The sequence below is a fragment of the Molossus molossus genome, unplaced genomic scaffold, assembly GCF_014108415.1.
Source record: "Molossus molossus isolate mMolMol1 unplaced genomic scaffold, mMolMol1.p scaffold_m16_p_3, whole genome shotgun sequence".
Classification (NCBI taxonomy): domain Eukaryota; kingdom Metazoa; phylum Chordata; class Mammalia; order Chiroptera; family Molossidae; genus Molossus; species Molossus molossus.
Window position 1 is genome coordinate 53,111,823 of NW_023425366.1, and position 15,093 is coordinate 53,126,915.

Sequence of the window (15,093 nt, forward strand, 5' to 3'; positions counted from 1 at the left end):
TGCAAACATATGCCTTAAAAATGCCATGACCTCCTTTTTGAAAAAGGAAAATGAAATAGCATTTTCAGAATACTGTATAGTTCCAAGTATAAGTAGACTTAACTCCCATGTTAACAAAATCTCTAGACTTGCCCCTAAAATGTTGAAATTGTAGGATCAGCTCCCTTAGACATCTTCTAAAATTACCCTCTAAATGTTAAAGCTCTGAAATATTTATATGCAAAGAGGAATCGGAATATTTTATTAAGATGGTCAACAAATACATGTGGAACTCACCTTGTATATGGCACATGCTGGAAATCATATAGGGCACACACTTGAGGAAAAGCCAGGTCTTATCCTCAAAAATATTATGATACTAGAGGACATAACCCTCTATAGGAATATGTACAATACTACAACAAAAGGCAGTACTGGTGAACATATGTAATAGCAATATATTTTTAATACTTAATTTTTCATTTTTTATTAATTATATTACATAATCCAAAAATTATTTACTCACATCCCATTCCACTGTTATAGTTCAATTATTTAACTACGTGCCAGACACTCTTCTAAGTTCTTTGCATGTATTAACTCATTCAATACTCAAACAATCCTATGTGAGGTACTACCGTTAGCATTCTCATTTCACAGGTGAAAAACACCCAAGGAACTGGGCTTGAGAAACTTGTTCAAGTTTACACAGCTAGTAAATAGCAGAGCTGGTCTTTGAACTGAGGCCAGATTCAGGGGTCCACACTTTTAACTACTCTGCTATACCACCTCTTCACATACTTAATATATCTTGCAGGTTGCACCATAGCAATATGTACAAAACATATTTGTTCTTTTTTACCATTTCATAGTTGCATAAAATATTCCATTTTATAATTGTATCATAACTCATTAAACTATCCCGCTAATGATAAACTTTTTACTTTTTTCTAATCTTTAGCTATCACAAATTATGCTTTCATAAATTATTTAATGTAGTATGTTCTGTAGTATATTGCTACCTATGATTTCTCTGCAAGACAAGTCTATGACTATTACAGGGCCCTAAAGTGGCACTACCCCCATTACTGCATCACTTCTCACAGATACAAGAGAGATTTACAAACTGCAATGAGAGGAAAAAACAAATTGTAAGCAAAGCGATAAAAGAAATCACAGAGAAAACAGTACATTTGAACTAGATCTTAAGATATGGAAAAGTTAATTTATGCAGGTAAATGGTGTACATAGACACTTCATAGTAATGAAAGAATCGGAGGCATTTTCAGACATTCGGATAATAGAGTAATTCTATATCTGAAGTGAATGTAAATGTCTTAAAGGCTTAAAATTGAACAATATCGTTTTTGAGGTTAATAGTTAAAGGAAATAAAAAAGCAGGTCCTACAATGGCCAGAAATAAATCTTCATGATACCATAAAAAATTTCCTAAATCACTGACGTAGCACACTAATGCATTCAAATGTGCCCATGCAGCTGGAGCAAATGGTGCCACAATAGTTGGTATAATCACAGACAGAATGATTATAATGGAAGTAAAAAAGCAAAAGGGATAAAGCAAATCCGAATGGCCTTAAATTAGGTGGTAAATCACTCAATTTTAAACCTTGTAGTTCAGAATTTAAACCAAGGGCCCATGTTTGAGGAAACTAATAGAAAATTTGCTAGAAGTCATTCAGAAGGCACTGAAAAAGAACACTGCATTTATAATGGAAAAAAATATTTCAAATCATTTTAAAATTCAATGTTAGCAGAATAGTTAAGGAAATCATGGCACTACAACTTGAGGAAATATGAGCCATTGTATAGTATTAACATGAATACTGTTTTCTTAATCAGAACTTTTTGTTTCAAGCAAAAGAATTCCTGTTAAACCAATTTATCAAAAAATAAATGGGGAAAAGAGGTGTGGGAGAAGAGACTTATTGACAAGTGTTGCACTGCCCTCAGAGATGAGTAGATCTAGGGGCTCAAATTGATACCTCCAGGATTTTCTCTCCCATCATTCAGCTCTGCTTTCTGTCTGTGTTGGCTTCATTCTCTTGAACCACAGACAAGCCGAGAACATAGCTGCAGAGAATGCAACTTTACAGAATCACAGTTTAGCAACCCATACGAAGTAGGTTTTTTTTCTAGCAAATTCTCAGCAAAGGGCTCTGATTGGCCCAAGTTGAGTCATGTGCCTATCACTGAGATTCATTGTGGCTGTGGAGATGCATTATTATGAGTGGTCAGGCCTGGGTCATTTTTCCACACCTTTGACTGAGAGAAGTACCCTAGAATTAAATGATTGAAGGGGAAGGCACAGTTCCACAAGGGACAAAGGGGTGCTGGTATTGGTTAGGGGAGCAGGGATGCTAGGTAGTCAGAAACAACAAATTTCCATGTCATATAGCAATAGTGAAAATATCTGTTACAAAATGTTAAGTAAAAGTAATAGAATAAAAATTTTACCTATGCTATCATTACCTATGCTATGATAAAATTTCGAATTTATATTGACCGGAAGTAAAAGGAAAATTAATAGATAAAATAAGAACCATTGCCAAAATAAGAAGTATTTGGTAATAGTTCTCAAGCAGGTACAATTTTGCCCCCTGGGGGACATTTGGCATTGTCTAGGGACATTTTTAGTTGTCACAAATGCAAGAGTACTGTTGGCATCAAATGGGTAGTAGAATCCAGTGATGCTGCTAAATATCCTACAATGCACAGGAAAGCGCCCCCTACCCTGAAAACGAAGAATTGCCTAACCCAAAATGTCAATACTGCTACTACGCATTGAGAAACCCTGGCAAAAGTGAAACAGAAAAAAATAAAATAAAAACACAGATCTTTTTAAAGAAAAAGAGTGGAAGGAAGGAGAACTAGGAAGGACAAAAATAAATGGGAAAGAAAAAAAATAAAAATGTTAGATGGTGTGATTTCAGAGAAGATGATGAAAGAATTAGGGGCACAAGTATATTATATTGGAAATCAAGACACCTTATTTCTGGTCCCATCTCTACATTTAACTGGCAGTGTGACCTTGGCAAATCACAGACTCTTTGAGACTCAGTTTCCTCACTAGTTGAGCTAGTTAACTTGCCTCTGAGGTTCTTCTAGCTCAAAAATTCTATAACATAATTTTGGATAGTTAAGTAGACTCAGGAAAAGGGTAATCAAGTTTTAATGATCTACATGTTCGTGGCTACTTTTAAATCCCGGAATTCCTGGCTATTATGGACACATAATGGGATTTCTCCTTTTGTTCACATTTTTGGATATAAAATGAGTTAGGTTGCCAGTCCAAAGAACTTAGGACAAATCAGTTTTTTCTCAGAACTTGGCAACAGATAAAATAACACATAGTCCATTTATCAGTGCTCTTTTTTCAAATTTTTAATTTTCTTTTAGTAAGAAAGAACACGTAAGGCTGGACTCTGAAAAATTTTATGAGTCTAAAAAAATCAGAATTACTTTAGAATAAAAGAGATTAAAAAGACATAAAAACCAAATGCATTATGTGAAAATTAATTGGATCTTGGATTTTAAAAAAACAGCATAAGAGCCCTGGCTGGTTTGGCTCAGCAGTTAGAGCGTCGGCCTGCGGTCCAGAGAGACCCGGGTTCAGTTCCCGCTAAGGGCATGTGCCTTGGTTGCAGTTTGTCCCCGGCCCTGGTTGGGTTGTGTGGAAGGCGGCCATTCGATGTGTCCCTTTCACATCGATCTCTCTCTCTCTCTCTCTTCCTCTCTTTCCCTCCCACTCTATCTGAGCAAAAAATGGAAAAATGTCCTCAGGTGAGGATTAAAAAAAAACAGCATAAGAGATACCTTTCAGACATTTATGGGCTGATATTAGATGATGTTATTGAATTAATGTCATCTTTTTAGATGTAATAATGATATTGTAGTTACGTAAGATAGATGCATGCTGAAATATTTATGGGCAAATTTTCATGATACTAAAACTTGCTTTCAAGTGGATCAGGAAGAAATAGTCTCCTTAGAATATATATGAAAGATATAAAAATATATCTTGATATATCTACATATTGAGAGAGAGAAATGTGGCAAAAGTTAATATTTGGTGAATCTAGATAAAGAGTACACATGTATTATTCTTTGTTTTCATTTTTCAACCTTTCTATAGGTTTGAAAACTTATTGTGAAAAGAAAAAGAAAAAGCACATATAATTTGAAATGTCAGTGTTGTAAAGGCTCTTAAAGTTAACCAACTTCTTTAATGTGCCTAATAGAGAATAGACTGCGGTGTGAATTAGAAAACCTCAAATGACCTTCTTCACCCATGTAAACTGCTGATCTGTGTGACTGAACATTATTTTGTAAGTCATTTACTAATACCATTGATACAGGAAATGGATTATTAACTTTCAACTAAATGTGACTTATAAAGAAATGTAATAATCAGGAAAGGCTCAATTACCATGTAAACAAAATAAACCAGAAAGATACACATACCATTTTTCCAAGAAATGCAGTTGCCTAATCATCCCCATCACTTATTTCCATAGGCCCAATTTAGAAGGGGAAAAATTCTCTCCCCTCACCTTTGTCAAATTTAAGCATTGAAAATCAATGTAAATACTCTGGTTTCTCTTCAGATCACATAAATCTTTCGCCTTTTACTAAAGATTTCCGTGGAGAGGAACAATTATGAGTTTATACTCAATTTTTTGAGGCCTCAAGAAAAAAATTAAATTAAAAAAAAGAAAATCAATGTAAAACATCTCATGATGTTAAATACTTTCTTTATACCTAACATGTACTCATCAAGTATTAGAAAACTTGATCTTTTTTATTTTATATTTTATTTATTTATTTGTTTGTTTGTTTGTTTGTTTATTTATTTTTTAGAAAGAGAGGAAGGGAGAGGGAGAGAAAGGTAGAAACATCAATGAAAGAGAACATCCATTGGCTGCCTTCTGCATGCCCCCCACTGGTGATTTGGCCCACAACCTGGGCATGTGCCTTAACCAGGAATCCAACCAGCAACCTCAGTGCATGGGTCAACACTCAAGCACTGAACCACACCAGCCGGGGAAAAAACTTGATCTTTTTTACACGTAATGTCTATATCATAGATTTTTAAAATAAGTTTTCACACACAAAACTCATCTAGAAACACATTAGAGGCATGGAGTTCGTTACAGTTTCAGCATGATTTGTTGGCCTGGTTGGTTATGAGGGGAGGAAGGTGAGAATCTATGGTCTACTGATGCAAATATGCCATCCTATTCAATGATACAGGATTTCTCTCAAGTCAAAGACATTGAAAGCCTGTCCTTTAGCATAGGGGCTGGAGCAATAATGTGTTACAAGTGACAGCCACACTGCCAATTAGTTGCAAAGATGGGACTTGAACTGCTTTCCCAAGTCAATCAAATAAAATGCTCGTAGAATTAGTGCTTTATCCTCTAGGGATCAACGAATTTTATTCTCTCAGCAGAAAGATACCTAATGACATCTACATTATCTTTCAAAACATTTTTGTCTCTCTCAGCAAAGGTAAGAGGTAGAACTTATTTTAACATAACTTTAAGATGGGAGTCCAATATTATTCCCATATGTGTCCCCACTGAATAATTCTAATAAATCACAGGATTAAATAAATTAATTTGGACCAAGTTTAACCAATTTATGTCTCCATTTAGATTATAAATTTCTCAAGGGTAGTGACTGTATCTCACACTTCTTGATGTCTCTCCACTAGCACAGTGTCCTACAGATTCGATAAATGCTATTGGTGTTTCTTGAAATGCAAATAAAGGAAACTGTTAAATCTATCAACCCAGTGGCATTTTTGAAAGATAATAAAGTTTTTTTTTCTAATTATTTTATATTGCCTGGGTAAGATTCTATTGTTTGAAGAGTTTAGCAAAGGTTACAAAATTTAATTAGCTCAGAGAGAGTGACGAATACTTGAGAAGATTTTATTTTCCCTTCATAATTGCAATCGATATGATAAAATTGTCCTCAAGCAGTCATTCCTGTCACATTAGCATATACAGTTAGTTAGAAGTCCCAAATGATATATTCTCCAGTTGTTTCATGTTTCTTGACCGTTAAGGTTAATAAAAAGGGCCTGCATTCATTTGAATAAAATTGGACTAAAAATATAATCTGACCCAATTAGTGAAAGAAGCACACTTGTCTGGGATAAGCAGTAATTCCAGTTGTCGGCAGTAGAGGTAGTTGTTTTCACAGAAAACATGAGATACTAATTGCTCATACATATTTGAGTTCCTCTCCTAATTATAATTTTCAATGTTAAAATCTTATAAATTGTTGATCTTAAGTATTATAAAACCTTTTCTTTTATCTTTTTGCCTCCCCTTTTTAAAGTATGTTTTGCTATAGTGTCAACACTATCAATAATTTTTTGTTTACTCAGTTCTTAATTCTCTAATTGGGTCCTCAATTACTATGACAAGCATAAATATCACAGGTTGAACACTAGCATAATTATACTGCTATTATAAAATGACTGTTTTTTGTTGCTCCTGTAAGGAGATTTTAAATTAAATTTAACAAATATTTATTAAGTAATCATAATGTAAAAGTACTGTGGAAGGTGACATGGGAAAAATAAAGAAGAACAAATGTTGACTTCAGCACAAGAGGTTTAAAGCAAGAATCTGGGGATAGTGAATATAAGACACTAACCTCTGAAAAGTATTTCATTCCAAATCCTCTCATATGACTATCTCAGGGCTATAGTGTCCTGAGATAAGACTAGTGTCAACATTCACAAGGACAAGAACAAATCCAAGTTGACTTTTTTGGTCCCTTCTTTCTTCCCCATTAACGTGGCTGCTAGAGCAATTAGCTCTATTTACTGCATAATCAGTGGGACTCTGAGTGAGTTACTTAACTGCTCTCAAATATCTCCAACAGTAAAATGAAGAAAATCGTATGAATTTTAGAGGATTATAGTGGTGGCCAAATGAGATATGGAATGTGCAAGTATCTCTACAGAGCCTGTCACCTGTAAGTGCTCAATAAATATTAGTTCTTTTTCTCTTTCTGTGTGTCTCCCAATAGTACATCAACCCAATTGGAATATCTAGACATTCGGGACCACAAGGGAGTAAGGCAAAGATAAATGACAATACTAGGCTGTTGCCAGTGATAATACTGTTAAGATGCTGACTTCAAAGCTCCTATGCAGAATAATGTTCTTCTATTTAATTTGTGTTCATTCCCTCTGCTCCCCTCACGCCGCAAACTCTACTGCCCCTCTGAGAGTCCCAACACCCCCAAGCTCATTTCCCAGTGGGTACCCTACTTTCCTAAAGGTCCGCTGCTAAAAAAAGTTGGAGATAAAACACAAAAAAGGGGGATTGGGGGTAGGATGGGAAGGAGGGTGTCTGGGAGGGGAAAGGAGAAACATCTGTAACAAAAATAAATTAATAAAAATTGATAAAACAAAAAAAGCACACAAATGCTGATAAAGGAATAATAATTTAGATGGCATCATGAGAGCAAAGACAGGAATATTAATAATAAAAATTTAACATATTTTACTTTTCTGATATGTAGAAAATCAAATAGGATTCCTAAGAGAGAATGAATAACTTCAATCACTTTAAGTATGGTGAAAATCATTTTAAGACATTGCCAACAAGTCAATGAGATAATGCCTTATAAAACTAGAATGTATTTGTTTTTATCATATCCACAATGAAGTGTAACATTTTTTTTTTTTAATCCTCACCCGAGGACATTTTTTCATTCAGATAGAGTGGGAGGGAAAGAGAAGAAGAGAAAGATCGATGTGAGTGAGTGAGTGAGTGAGTGAGTGAGTGAAAGGGACACATGAAGTGGTTGCCACCTACATGACCCAACCAGGGCCGGGGACAAACTGCAACTGACGTACATGCCCTTAGCGGTATCCGAACCCGGGTCTCTCTGGACCACAGGCTGACGCTCTAACTACTGAACCAAACCGGCCAAGGCTGAACTGTAACATTTTTACTGCACTGAAGTCGATAGGAGTTAGGGCTATCATCACATGTCTGAAGCCCTGGGCAAGTCAGTAAGAATAGCACATTGTTTTTACACTGTTTAAACAGAGGGCACAAATAAATTATTCAACCAAACACTGGTGTCTGTTGTGCTGATCATGAATCTAATTTAAAATAAATACAGAAAAATGTCTGGAATATACAACATGGAAGCTATATTGGGACAATATTGGAGAAAACCTCTGCTTTGTCTTGATTAAAGAAATGCTATAAAAATTGAAGTATTAAGTGCTAACATAATAATAACATCTTGGAATATGTTTACCAAAGACATACTTTCCTGGGGTATTTTTATTCAGTCAATTTTTTTGTCTAACAAGATAATATTTTATAGTGAAATGTATGACCTGATTTTATTTTTTTTCTGCTGAACTCAAGAGAATACAATTAAACCAATAATTCCTAGAGTTCAGCTATACTAAAATAGCTAAACAGCTGGAGTGGTATTGATAAATTATTCATAAAAATGTAATTCTGATGATAATTTAACATTATTTAGTAAAGAGTTTAATTTCTTATCTAAAAGTTATTCCAATTAGAAAGTCTTACTCCAAATATTTTTGTATTTTTGTTACATAGTTGCAAAAAGTACTTGAAATGGCTGGAGGCAAAAACAGAATAACTCTCTGAGCCCAGCAAGTCATAATATTTCAATATAATCTAATGTAGAGTGAATCAGTAATGCAGAATCATTGTCGACTATTTTTGCTCTTCTCCCTGGCACTAGAGTGAAGAACAGAGCATTTGTGAAATACTGAACATTTCAGACAAGAGCCAAAGTAATTTAAATTTTTATTGCTGCATTTAGTCCTTGGCTTTAAACACACCAAAAAAGAAGAAACCTCAAAACAAAAACAAAAACTAATTTACTAAATTATGGTACCAATCAAATCATGAACAATCCAGTTGCAGTCTTTGGCTTTCCCCAGGTTCCTTTTGTGTTGCTAAGACATTGGACAAGTCTGACTGACAAGCAATATCTTGCAAAAAAGGAGTTCAGAATGCTCTATTGGCAAGGCTGAAATAGAAATATGGAGCCTGAGGCTATCTTTTTTATTTTGTAACTAAGATGCTTTTGCTACACTTGCTTCCCTCTTGCTATTAATTGTTTTGGGGATGATTAACATTGGTTCCAAATTCCCAGTTCACAGGCTCATCAATCTGGTGAGACTCTAGTAAATCTGCTAGGCAGCTTAGGTCAGATTTCTTAGAGGAGCAATCAGTGACCCAACATGTTGATCACCAGGTTATATACACACACACACACACACACACACACACACACAGTTGTTTTAAATATGGCATAACCATTTCTGCTGTTAAAATCTTAAATCTGAATCCTCTTCAATGAGCATCTGAAATACTAGAGACAATAATACATCTATTATTTTAAAAATCACTTCAAGTGTATTGATTTTCTGCTATGCTGGACACAGTGAATATAAGCTATAATAGCATCAGATAAATATTTACTGAGTGATTACCCTGTGTCAAACACTATATTCTAAGTTCTTCTTCACATGAGTCAATCCAATTAATATTTACAACAACCCTACAAGCAGGAATAAGTCATGATTCCTTCTCTTAGATTTGGGCAAGAAAGATTCTACTCTGGTCTTCATTTGTTTGTGCCATTTTCTGCAGGATGAGGCAATGTGCTCACCTAGAACCTGCTATCTCCGTTCTTAACCACTTTGGTTACAAGAGGCCTTGGCATTGCCTGATTAAATGGCCTAAGACCACTTCAGGGCCTGTGTGACTCTTTCCCTTTGTTCATCCTGCTTAGAGTAGACCATGCCACCTTTGCTGCATCTGTAGGTCCTTTGATCAACTGTGAGAGTTCATCACTCTTTTCTCTTTGACTTACTTTCTTCACATGACTTTTGGCTAACCATTCTCTTGCCTTTTCACCAAACTTACTCACCTGCTTTGTCTCCTTTGCTATTTCCTCCTCATACCCCATAACATCTGAATGTTCAAGTACCTCAGGGCTCAGTCTTCAGTCTTCTTTTGTCTTTGAAGTCCATTACTAAGCGGCCTTATAAATATGGGCAGGAGGCTCTAAGATATCTGTGTGTATAGACAAACCAGAGCTCCCTTAGAAGAGCCACCAAAGTGAAGGGCTCAAAAATCGAGCTTAGGAGAACAGTTAAAGGAACTAAGTATATTTAATCTGGAAGAGAAAAGGCATTGGGCAATGTAATAATTGTGTGTCTTTAAATACTACTTTTAAGGGCTTCCAGGTAGAAAGGGATTAAGCTTTTTCTGCATGCCTACAGTAGGGAGAGTCAGAGCAAGTGAGTAGAAGTTTGAGAATGGAAGAGATCAGACAGATACAGAGCTTTCTAGTCATCACAGCAAGAGTGGTTTGTTTTGACAAAGGAAAAATGCCCTGGCACTCAAAATATGTGGTCATGGATCAGGGATGTGGGGTTAGGGAAAGGGGAGGGAGTAATCATATAAAATTGATCTCCAGCATTGGAAGCACAGTTAGAGTATATAATGTTTGGGTCTACTCTAGTTTGGGGAATCTAAGATTAATTCTTACCTTAATAAAAATAACCATGATAGCCCTGGCCGTTTGGCTCAGCGGTTAGAGCGTCGGCCTGCGGTCCAGAGAGACCCGGGTTCGGTTCCCGCTAAGGGCATGTACTTCGGTTGCAGTTTGTCCCCGGCCCTGGTTGGTCGTGCGGGTGGCAGCCACTCGATGTGTCCCTTCACGTCGATGTTTCTCTCTCTCTCTCCCTTCCTCTCTCTCCCTCCCACTCTATCTGTACAAAAAATGGAAAAATATCCTCGGGTGAGGAAAAAAAAAAAAAAAAAAAAAAAAAAAATAACCATGATAGTCATCACAATTCCAGAAGAGAAAATTAAATCTGGCTTATGAGAAGTTAAATCCAATGAAAATACAAAGATTTTGTCATTGATTTAACATTCACATTTTATTCTGTCCTCTTTCATTTTCAGAAATGAATTCATATGAAGCAAATCTATAAAGGAGAGCAGTAGAGGTGAAAATATCACAGAAAAGGCAAGCAGTTTGACTAGTAAACTCATCGAGTTGAGACAAGTGTGAAAACTCATTACAACCTGAATTTCTCACACATCTCAGTTTCTCCTCCTCTTTAACTTCCTAATAGAAAAAGTTGAATTCACATTATTGACAACTCCACTATTTACCCTCACTTCAATAAAATAAATAAATAAATTAGGAATACCTCCTTTTCCACATTTATTTTAATCTAGAATGTTGTGATCTCTCAGGATTTATTTTCTGATTTCTCAAAAGACCAAATCTTGAAAATCTCACTTTTAAACCCATAGGGACTAAGCCTATTTCTACTTTATTTGGGCAGGTAAATTGAGAGGGAATGGGGTTTGATTTAACACCTGTTAAATTCTGTAGACTACGTATCAAAGGTGCTGCAGAAAAAGTAAACACACCAATACAGTTCTATTTTATTTCATATTTGAAGGTAATCTTGCTGACCACTGCATTACTTGTATATTACTGAAATTGGAAAAGAATGAATTTATAATCTCATCAGCTTTTATCAGTGGTATATTTTTCTTTCTCCAATACAACAGTCTTGCTAACTCATTAAAAGCAGGAAAAAAAATCTTTTTTAAAGTTATCAAATCTCAAATAAATCACAGGTAAAATAACAGTGATTCATTGAGCACCCCTTGAGTGCCTGATGCTTTATATGTATTATTTCCGGTTATTAGCAAACCGCTTTTTACTTACAGATGAGAAATCTGATACTTAAAGAGTTTTAGTTGCTACTTTTCCAAGGTCACACAAGGCCTAGATTGAAAATCTGGCTTCTGTTACCTCCCCCCCCCACCCCACCCAAGCACTCTTACCTACTATATTGCACTTCCTATAAGGTAAGATGTGGCAGGCGCTGTTTTTACCTACCAAATATCCATTCTCTCCTCTTTCTTATTGTAACAGAACTCTGAATTTAAACTGAGCACTTCGCTCGGCCAAGCTGGTTTTCACCCTCCCCTGCAGCTAAGAATGAGCACATGTCTAGAAAACATATAAAATATGTAATCTGTCAATGGAATGTTTTCTGGAACCTCTATCTCCCTTCCTACCCCACTCTTGCTTTGTGAAATGTAGATGTGATGCCTGGAGCTTTAGCAGCTCTTTTGACCAATCAGATGACTTTGAGGATGGGTGCCAAGGCTGCAGATAGAAGAGCATATCCTAGTGTTCCCTCAGTACATTGTGGAGATGATACCAGTTCTGTCTGCCCACTCTCAGACTGCTTTTCCATGATTGAGAAATAAACTTCAATTTTCTTGTAGCCAGATAAATTTACCTTGTTAAAGATATTATATCATGCTCGGTATTTTTTTATGAAATTAAGTTTGAATCCTGATGCCTCCTCTTTTCACTTATAACCCAACTTGTCTATAAAGCCTTCCCAAACTACCATTTCTTCTGAGGTGAATTTTAAATAAGTTAACAGATATTTACAATTGTTTTTATCTTTTTATTATGGAAAATTCCAAACGTGTATATCTTAGAATAGTATAATATAGAAATTTTTTTTTTAAATAAAGAGTGTTTCCTTAATCATCATTAGGGTTGATTTGGCTTCACAGACTGAGTTCCCTACATCTCTTCTGCGTGCTTCTTTCTGCAGCTCTGGGCTCATATTAAGAGGAGGCCTCTTCCTGATTTTTCTTTCTCTTCTGGATATTTAGAAATAGCCAGTTTTAAAATATTTTGGAAGCATGCTATTGTTTTATGCTAAGATATATATATACCACATAGTTTCTACCATCCAGTTTAATGGTATCAAAAATGTTAGATTAGGCCCTGGCCAGTTTGGCTCAGCGGTTAAAGCATCAGCCTGCGAATCAGAGAGTCCCAGGTTCGGTTCTTGCTAAGGGCACATACCTCAGCTGTGGTTTGTCCCTGACCTTAGTTGGAGTCGTGCCCGTGGAAACCAGTCGATGTGTCTCTCTCACATCAATGTTTCTCTCTCTCTCTTCCTCCCTCTCTCTCCTCTGCTCTATGTGAAGATAAATGTAAAAAAAAAAAAAATGTCCTCAGGTGAGGATAAAAAAAAATTTTTTTTAAATGTTAGATTAGGTAAAGCATTATGAAAATTGGCCCTCATAGGATCACATTACCAGATTTCAGGTTATACCAAAGCTACTGTAATCAAAACAGCCTGGTACTGGCACAAGAACAGGCAGATAGATCAATGGAACAGAACAGAGAACCCAGAAATTGACCCAAGACAATATGCTCAATTAATATTTGACAAAGGTGACAGGAGAACATAGTGGAGTCAAGACAGTCTCTTCAACAAATGGTGTTGGGAAAATTAAACAGCTACTTGCAAAAAAAATGAAGCTGGAACACTAACTTACACCATACATGAGCATAAACTCAAAATGGATAAAAGACTTAAATGTAACTCATCAATCCATAAAAATTCTAGAAGAAAATGCAGGCAACAAAATATCAGACATCATACACAGCAGAATTTTTACTGATACAACACCTAAGGCAAGAGAAACAAAGGAAAAAATGAACGCAGGGGACTACATCAAACTAAAAAGCTTCTGTACAGCAAAAGAAACAACCATCAAAACGGAAAGGGATCCCACTATAAGGAAAACCATAATCACCAACAATGCATCAAATAAGGGGTTAATTTCCAAAATATATAGAGTACTCATACAACTCAGCAAAAGGAAGACAAAGAACCCGATTAAAAAATGGGCAGAGGTGTGACTTCCGGTCAAGATGGCGGGTAGGTAAACGTGGTATCATGTCCTCCCACAACCACATCAAAGTTACAATTAAACTACAGAACAACCATCATTCAAAACCACCTGAAATCAAGCTGAATGAAAGTCCTAACAACTACGGAATTAAAGCAGCAGCCACATCCAGACTGGTAGGAGGGGCGGAGGGGCAGAGGCGAGACAGGCTGGTCCCACACCCACGTGTGGTGGATAAAAATCAGGAGGACACCTCAGCTGGGAAGGTCCTCCCTGAGGACTGAGTGGTCCCCGTCCCACACCAGACGCCCCACTTAGGGTTCCAGTGTCAGAAAGAGAAGTCCCCATAACTTCTGGCTGGAAACTGAACTGAGGCTCAGGGAAACTGATGTGGCTGGAGCCCCAGGCAGCTCCTTAAAGGGCCCACGCACGGACTTATCAGACTCTCTCCCTCTAAGCTCAGAGGGGAGGCAGCTCGAGGGGCACCAGAGACATACAGGGAAGAACTGAGCTGTTTGGCACTGGAGCGAGGGCTGGAGAGGAGACTTTCTCTGGGACAAAAGTGCTGTCAGAGGCCTTTGTTCCTTTGGTGAGCCCTTCCCTGGGGCGGCAGACAGTCTCCATATCTGGGACTCCAGCAACCTGGCTCACACTGGTAGCCCCGCCCTGGTGACTCCCTGAGGCCCCGCCCCACCCAACTTTCAGGTACACCCAAGCTGTTGCCACTTGCTTAACCATAGGATTGGCCTGTCTTGGATTCCTCTTCAGGTTTGCCTAAATTCTTTCAAATAAGCAGCATCTGGTCTCAGCTAGCCCCATACCTCGTGTTAAGTAATACATAGAAACAAACACAGGGAGGCAGCCAAAATGAGGAGACAAAGAAACAGGTCCCAAATGAAAGAACAGAACAAAACCTCAAGAAAAGAACTAAGCGAAATGGAGATAAGCAACCTAACAGATGCTGAGTTCAAAATACTGCTTATAAGGATGCTCAATGAACTTAGCGAGAACCTCAGTGAACTAAGCGAGGGCCTCAAGAGCATAAAAAAGGACCAGTCAGAAATGATGGATGCACAATCAGAAATGAAGGAGGCATTAACTGAAATAAAGAATAATTTACACAGATTCAATAGTAGAGTACATAAATCCAAGAAGCAAACCATCGATTTGGAATATAAGGAAGCAAAGAATGCCCAATCAGAACAGCAAAAAGAAAAAAGAATCCAAAAAAATGAGGATAGTGTAAGGAGCCTCTGGGACAACTTCAAGCATGCCAACATTTGCATCTTGGGGATGCCAGAAGGAGAAGAGAGAG

General features: G+C 36.9%; 1 non-coding gene across 1 annotated transcript; it reads left to right on the forward strand.

Annotated features, from left to right (window-relative positions):
- Positions 1-4,584: 4,584 nt before the first annotated feature.
- LOC118642922 lies at positions 4,585-4,703 on the forward strand. Its single transcript, XR_004961831.1, has one exon. It is a non-coding gene; the product is annotated as a U5 spliceosomal RNA (small nuclear RNA).
- Positions 4,704-15,093: the final 10,390 nt, after the last annotated feature.